Source organism: Gossypium arboreum, chromosome 13 (genome assembly GCF_025698485.1).
Source record: "Gossypium arboreum isolate Shixiya-1 chromosome 13, ASM2569848v2, whole genome shotgun sequence".
Classification (NCBI taxonomy): Eukaryota; Viridiplantae; Streptophyta; class Magnoliopsida; order Malvales; family Malvaceae; genus Gossypium; species Gossypium arboreum.
In genome coordinates, this window is record NC_069082.1 from 111,816,750 (window position 1) to 111,825,337 (window position 8,588).

The 8,588-nt window shown below is 33.7% G+C and overlaps 1 long non-coding RNA gene across 3 annotated transcripts; it reads right to left on the reverse strand.

Annotated features, from left to right (window-relative positions):
* Positions 1-1,463: 1,463 nt before the first annotated feature.
* On the reverse strand, positions 1,464-8,290 carry LOC108461640 (uncharacterized). 3 transcript variants are annotated; one of them, XR_001867803.2, is made up of 5 exons: positions 7,883-8,290; positions 6,852-7,739; positions 6,103-6,167; positions 5,536-5,586; positions 1,464-1,758 (listed from the first exon to the last, which is right to left on the reverse strand). It is a non-coding gene; the product is annotated as an uncharacterized LOC108461640 (long non-coding RNA). The 3 variants fall into 3 exon arrangements; XR_008277265.1 differs by lacking the exon at positions 5,536-5,586 and having other exon boundaries at positions 1,464-1,749; XR_008277264.1 differs by lacking the exon at positions 5,536-5,586.
* Between the last annotated feature and the right edge of the window lie 298 nt (positions 8,291-8,588).

Consider the following 8,588-nt stretch of genomic DNA (forward strand, 5'->3'; position numbering starts at 1 on the left):
GCGACCCGTGCAACCTTAGCAATCAATTCAGTGAAAATGGGCTCACACGCCCATGTAACCTGCCCGTGTGGGTCCACACACCCGTGTGGCCCACATGGCCTAAATTTTCCTTGGCCGTGTGGATCACACGGTCTAGCCCAAAATCCCACACACCCGTGTGGCCCATATGGCCCAAATCAGTCTAGCCTTTGTGTCGCACACGGTAGTGTGCCTAGACATCACACGGCCGTGTCATGCGCGCACGACCTGGCCTCGTCGAACACACGCCCATGTTAGGGCACACGGCCTACCATACAGGCGACCACACGTCCGTGTGGCATCAACAGAAAGGTTTTTGGCTTTCGTCGAAACCTTACTTTCTATGCAATCGAGGGCACACCTAGTATCAATTGATGCCAAAACGATCCCTGAACACTCTAGAACCTAAAAACTGACATTTCAACACCCAATTTTAGTAATACTCACGGAAATTAAACGAATTTATAACCAGACAAATGATTCCAACCATTAAAATCCTTACCTCAACTCGAATAACAAGAAATTCGCACCCTTAAAACGTTAATGGCTAATCTCCAACCCTTCAATTAACTCCTAAACAACAACTAAAACCCATCCTTAACCAATATTCAGAGTAATGTTAGAATTCAACAAATACCAAAACTTACTGTGTAACATCCCTTACCCATGTCCAATGTCAGAACAGGGTATGAGACATTAGCGGACTTAAACATACACATTTATACAAAAACTGGGCCATAAAATCTCTTCAAAACCTTTCAAACACATGAATGTCGTCCCTTATTTGGGCCTACGAAGCCCAAAACTTTCATCAGAATTGATTCGGGACTAAACCGAGAACTTTGAAAAGTTTCAGGGAAAATTTAAGAAATTTTCCCATGAAACAGGGTCACAAGCCCATGTGGACATAAGGACACGCCCGTGTGCCTTTGCCACTCCCGTGTCTTTAGACCGTGTAACTCTCTGTTTATGATGTCAGCATGTACATTGAACCCCACGGTCAGGCCACACACCCGTGTCTCCAGGCCGTGTCCCTTACATGGTTGAGACACACAGCAGTGTCTCAGCTCGTGTGGCCAACACTTAGGCTATTTTCTAAGCCTTCATGTTACCTATAATCTCTTACAACCTTATGCACATCAAAATTGCAAATCATGGCATCATTTTAGTGATTAAACACTCTTTATTAAGATATATCCTTAACATTAACAAGTCCTTTTACAAGTAATGCATCTACTCATGCAATATCAAGTCTAGATTCTTTACTTCACATTCATAAGACTGGTCATTTTGATGACCATTTTTACCTTTATACTGTGGTTACCAACTTATCCATCAAGCACTCATGTTCAATCATTATCACGTTGCGTATATAACCTGCAATTTCTTCATGGCTATGACCACCTCAATTAGTCATAAAGCATACATCCAACACACATGTCATATTACTAACCATGCATGGCAAACAGACATAATCACATTATAAACATTAGACATGACATGAATAGCTATGCTTACAAGCCATAATCAATATGAGCCACCTCTCATGGCCATATGCATATAACTCAATATAAGCCAACACATTTGACCAAAGCAAAATAATGCATGTCAATCAACTAGATCCCTATACATGCCATTCACTTGAAAATTTCTAATATATACTTCATTTTTCCAAAGGCAGCGACTTGATAGTGTGATGCTGCCTCCGACGATCTCCAACTCTAAGCAAACCTGAAAACACTAAAGGAAAAGAAAGGAAATGAGTAAGCTTTATCGCTTAGTAAGACCGTATGAAAATAATAAACAACTTATCAACTTGCTTCTCATGGTAACACAATCCTATTTGCATTTTCTCATGTTCCAGTCAAACTATTTTCACGAGTCATAGTCACTAAATTATTTATATATGGAGCTACGGAACTCCAAATTAATTTCCGCTAATTTTTTCAAAAACTAAACTCACATATATTATTACCATAAAATTTTAGAATTTTTGGTTCAGCCAATTAGTACAGTTTATTCCTTAAATTTACCCTTTTTAGTTGTCTGATAGCTCTAACTCCTCTTCACTAAAAATTAATTATCTCATAATACGGGACTTGGATGATGTTCCCATCTATTTCTTTTGAAAATAGACTCATTAAAAATTCTAATTATATAAATTAAAACTCATAACTATTTTTTTACAATTTTCAATGATTTTCTCAAATCAGAATAGAAGATTTCGAGGTCATTCTGACTCTGTCTCACAACAATTTAAATATTTCATAATATGAACCTCTTTTGCTTACACCGTTTCTTCCATGTAAAATTAGACTCATTAGGATTTAATTTCATATTTTTTTCAACCTCTAGCGCAATTTCCACAATTTTTTGTGGATTTTCAAAGTCAAACTATGGCTGCTGTCCAAAACTGTTTGTATAAATTAATGATACTAAGTTTATCACACCATATTAATTCACTTTCACCATATTGGTAAGGTTACATATTCATACATCATAAGTATAGACCTATAATCACAAGGTCATCACAAAATCATTCTCATAAGCATAAATTACCTATTTACATATTCACTAAAGGTGCATCATAAATTGAAATCATTTCTCATGAGCTTGACATACATACCTGTGTTACTCAACATGCTCATTTTCATTTCTTACTAATCATGTAACATGAATTGAATTCACATCTCATCAATTTCATGTAAGTACCTGTACCACTCACAATATGGTCATAACCTTTCTCGTTTAGCTTAAACCATAACTCTCACCGTTGAACCATTCGGAAAGCTATCAGATATTCACTAAGCCTCAAACATAGGGTATAATGCTATACCATGTCCCAGACATGGTCTTACACTGGCTCATCCATCAAGTCGATGCCAAGTTCCAGACATGGTCTTACACTGACTATTGAAATCGAGGCTGACGCCATGTCCCAGACATGGTCTTACACTAGCTCTCACATATCCGTGCCGATGCCATGTCCCAGACATGGTCTTACACTGAAAAATCTCGTAGCCGATGCATGTCCCAGACATGTCTTACACTGGCTTACATCTCGAGGCCAATGCATGTCCCAGACATGTCTTACACTAGCACTCATCTCAATGCGGATGCCATGTCTAAGACATGGTCTTACACTAGCTCACAATAACCCATACGTCATGGCATGAATATCCGATTTATTCCCTATGGTTCAAAAGGGAATTCTACTATCTCAATTATCATTATGCATTCTCATTTCCACAATCAAACATTTCATGCTATATCAATTTAACACATAATAATAACAATGTAGTTGTATTATTTACATACAACTTACTCGTTTCAATGGAATATCATATTCCATCAAATCTCTAAGCATTCAATCAACACATAAATGTCATTTACATTTAACATCACTTTCTCATATACAATATCATCAACATAAACTTTAATACAATCATGAAAAGATATATTTTCAAGTATAATAACAATAGCATAAATATCATGCTCATTTAATCACACGGACTTACATCAAATGAAATTTCGGCTAATTATTCTCTTTTTGTCTTTAACCACGCACTTTCTCGATTTAAGCCCAAATCTCGATTTTCTTGATCTAAAATGATGAAATTCACTATTTAATTAATGTACTAATCATTTCGGACCTAAAACATATTTTAGAAAAATTCACATTTTTACCCCTAAACTTTTTCATAATTACTAATTTACCCCAAGGCTTGGAAATTGAAATTTATTACATTTCTAAAAGATTTAAGACATGATGAACATTTTTCTCTTCTATGGCAACCTCAAATTCTCACTATTTCATGCTTTTATAAACATTAACAACTTTTACTAATTAACCCGTTTTAACCATTTTCAACGAAAATCACTTAACAAAAATCGTTCTCCTAACCTCAGGCATCCTTATTCTACCATTAAACATCAAAATGCATAATTATCTAGCATGGGTCAATTTTTTTAACCTTCATTTTTCATGCAAATAATTGGTAGAAATAGAAAGGTTAAGCTTTTAAGATCTCAAACATACGAAGAACATTTAAAACGGGACTCAAATACACTTACAATTGAGCTTTGAAAAGCTTAAAACCCTAGCCATGGAGTCATGTAAATTTCGGCAGCCATATAAAGAAGATGAGCAGATTTTTGGGCTTTTATTTTGTCTTTTATGCCTTAAAACACCCAAATGACTAAAATGCCCTTTTTGCTAACCCTTCAATTTACCCTTTCATGTCTAGTTTTGTCCATACCAAAATATGATGGTCTATTTTCCATTTAAAGACCTCTAGTTTAAACCCCCATTTCAAACGAGTACTTATATTCTAGAACTCATATTTTGCAATTAATGCTATTTAATCCTAATAATAAAATTAGGCACTTTATCAATAAAATTTACTTAACAAAATTTGCACACAATCACTCAAACATATCACGGACTCTAAAATAGTCATAAAATAAATATTTCTACTTTTGATTTGTAGTCTCATAACCACTATTCTGACTAGGCCCTATTTCAGGCTATTACATACCGAACTATCGCAGACAAAAGCCAACAACGAAAGAGAAACAACAAAAAAGAGCAAAAGAAGAAGAAGTTGGATTAGGGAGATAACAAGGCAGAGAGACGAGGAATTACAGCAAAATTTGGGCAGCAAGAAGGGACAGAAAAGGCGGTGGTAAACAATAAAAAATGGAAAAATAAGAAGTGGCAGAGAGCAGAAGAAACGTCAGTTTCCTAAAGAGAGAATTTTGGAAAATAGGTGAGTTTTACCATATCCCTTATTTTTCTCCCTCAAATCCTACTAACATCCCACCACTCGGAGTCCAACATCAGCACAACTCTAGCCAAAATTAAGAGCAAAAATTCTACCCCCTCGCCAATGTTGAGAATTGAACACAAGACTCTTAACTAATTAACACTCCACTTAACCATTAAACCAACAGGCCCATTCTGTTAATTATTTGTAAACTTTTAACTAAAAGCCTACTAACCAGAGATAGGGCTTAATTCATAAAAATATCAAAATCTACACAAGTCATGGCTTGAACTTGGGACCTCACACACACACCCAAAACACTTAACCACTGAGGCAGATACACAGTTGTGTCACGTATACCCAAAAACAAAAATTAAAATTTTGGGACGTTTCAAAATTAATGTATGAAGAATAAATGAATGGCTTCAATTTTTACGATTTCACAAAAATTCAATTCATATGGAAAATCTGCATCAAGTCACAAACCTTAATGCTCTTATCTAGCAAGAAGATATTAAGAATCTTAAATAGTTAGTGTTGTTTTACGGTGCTACTTACGACACATATATATGTAGAGAAACCTATTTCACCGAATAGGTATTTATATTTGAGTAAAAGTGTTATATTAAACTTATTCAAGACACTCAATGTACAAAGGCAACATAGTTGTTAGTATAAAATGGAAAGAAGGTAAGTAGTCGTAAAGAAACTAACAGCACAAAAAAAATATACTGCAGCAAGAACTGTCTACCTATGTTTCAGTAATCGACTTCCTTACAAGTTCTTTCAATAGATAGTGCACCTAAAGATCAAAGCACATGGCATTCAACAGTCAGAATAAGAGTCATATAAGAATTTCACCTTTAGCAAACTTAGGAAACAATCAATAGAATTTAACCAATTCGAAAGTTTAAAAATTTATTTGCTACACAGAACTAAAATTAACCAATTCGAAAAGAGTAATAAATAAAATTGATAAAATTAAAATATAAGAACTAAATTCACAACTTATACAGAACTAATGACAAAATTTTAACCTACAAATAATGATTTCATGCTCAATTCACAGCTCTAAATTATGAACAATTCTTAAATGAATACAACTGTAAAATAATTAGCCTTGGTTACAACATTTTGGTCTTCCCCAAATAAGAATCTTACACAACTACTCAAGAGGTTGGCAACATTTCATCAAAGGATAAAAAAAATAATAAGTCAAAAAACAAACAGCAGAGTGATTGTTACATGCATACCACAAGAGGGAAAATCAAGTATTGTTAATGACCTATAAACGCCTTATGGCCTATCGGGACATTACCTGGCGATAGAGTGGTGACTGGAACTTAAAGTCCACAAGGAAGTAAAGGCTGCAAGTTCCTGGGACTGGTACAGGAATGAATTCCCAAATGTTTATCAAATGATCGAAAAGGTTACTTTTTGATGCAGTTATACAGGGTCAGATCATCAGTAAGGGAAAAAAATTAAATTCATGGACAAAAAAAAAGGATCATCTATACAGATAAATTCATATCATAAAAAGCTATTAACAAGGTTATCCTAGAAGAACTAACACCTATAAACATAAATTCATTTGTCTGTCTATACACATTGGAAACTAATTCCTATCCAACCTATAAACAACTAACACCTTGCATATGAACATGTTTCAGTAAGACTTAACTCACAAGAAGATAGAAGAGAGTTTGAAAATGTTAAATGTTAACTAACATTGAGTTCTGGAATTGCAGCTTTAAAACAACTCTACGGTACATCAATATCCAAATATACATTATATCAACAATATCTATGAGATATTACATCAGTCCACATGAGATCACTTGGACATTTTAGCAAAACCCGCTAATTAGAACGTGGTAAAAAAAAAGAGAATATAGCTGAAGATGTATTAACATAAACACAAACTATGTGAATCCACTATAAGTCTCAAATTTATCTTCATTGACCTATGCACAAAAAGAAAATGGCCCAAAAATTGCAAAAGATAAAAACACAAAATACAGAAGAATAAAAATATTGTATGATAGAAGCCAAGCTTTTACTACTTACTAATGAGCATAAGCAATATTTCCATAAATGATTACATTCAAAGGTGTATGTCTCTCTTTCGCCTCCTCAAATCAATAATTTGCAGCTCTTCCAAAATGACACAAGATATTAGTTCAAGATGAGGCAAATTTACCTATTTTGGCCATTGACTATTTCATAGCCCCCATAATGGCCATAAAATTCACCAAACAAACTTTAACTAGTCTACCACAATTTTCCAAACAAAAATTATTTTTTTAAAAAAAAAAAGCAAAAGCAAGATGCTCAAGAAACATAGTACTTTAACCAGATAAGTCCATTCAAACACATGAGAACATTGAACCAGTCATGCACTTATGAAAATTTTGCATCCTCTTAGTCTCTTAGTGATGAGCATCCAATTTAAAACCATTTGGTAATAAGTAAAGGAATTTAACTTGAATATAAGAGTACAATAAAATCAAAAGACTTAATAGATATCCGATGACACCACTTAACACTTATCAAATAAGAAATAACCTTCAAAGAAATTATCAGTTTTGCATTTTCATTTTACACCAAAAGACTTTTGAATCATGAGAGCACGCCTAATGATATTCAATGTTGTTAAATATATTATACATGCGTCAGAGGAAATTAAGTGATATTTTAAAGGCTATAGATTGAGCCACTACTGGTCATAGTAAAAGACATGCATAGGCACTACATTGTCCTTTGGCTATCCCCTACCCCCATCATAAAACTGGAAACTTTTTGTTAGATTTCTATCAACCTCCAAAAAATAATACTAGAAGAGGTTTTGAACAATCCAAACAGAAAAAATAACATATTGCTACAGAAATCTTGGTACTTGGAAGACAAGGTGTTTATTCAAAGCAACGGTGAATTTGTGTACAACCATTTTCGCAACTGCATTAAAGAAAAAATCTATTTAGCAAAGGATTAATAAATTACTAAATCCAAAATCTAAATTCCAAGTCAGTTAATGAATAAAGCACATATGAACTACCCAAATTAAACTGTAATAGAAGATAAATTTTCCTAAGACTCACGGAAGCTGGCGAGTGAGTTCGATTGCTCGGTTACAGCCTCTGAGGAAAGGGGGAAAATTGGATGTTTAGGGTTTCTGGAAATCAAATAATGTGGATCGGGAGGGTAATATATCTGTAGAGTAGAACTAAGAGGTGTTAGTAGTCCAGGAAGTCGGGTTTTTTTTTTTGTAAATTTTAGTCAAGCAAAGAAAAAAGATGAGAAAGAAAAAGGATCAATAGACTGAGTAAGAAAGCAAGTAAATCGTGGGAGATGATATCAAAGAAAAAAAGAATCCTTGATTTCTTTGTGAAAACGGTGCCATTTCATAAAAATTACATAAATTAGCAGTGTTTATAGGAAAAATGCTGCTATTGCTTTACTTTTGCAGCATTTATGCGAAAAACTTTTGCGGCGTTTATGCAAATAATGCCACCATTGCTTTATCTTTTGCGGCGTTTATAAGAAAAACGCCACTAATGATGTATACTTGCGACATTTTCGATCCAAACGCCACTAAAAATGCCACTAAAAGATTAATTTGCTGTAGTGTAATTAAAGTCTATATTATTTTTAAATTTTAAAGAGTTTTTATTTTATTTTCATGATTTTTGAATATTTTAAAATTATATATTTTTAATTTTTTTGGAAATATAAAAATTAATTTTAAAATTTTAGATTTTTTATGTATTTATAAAGAGTAAGGGTTAAATTTACAAAAACTATAAA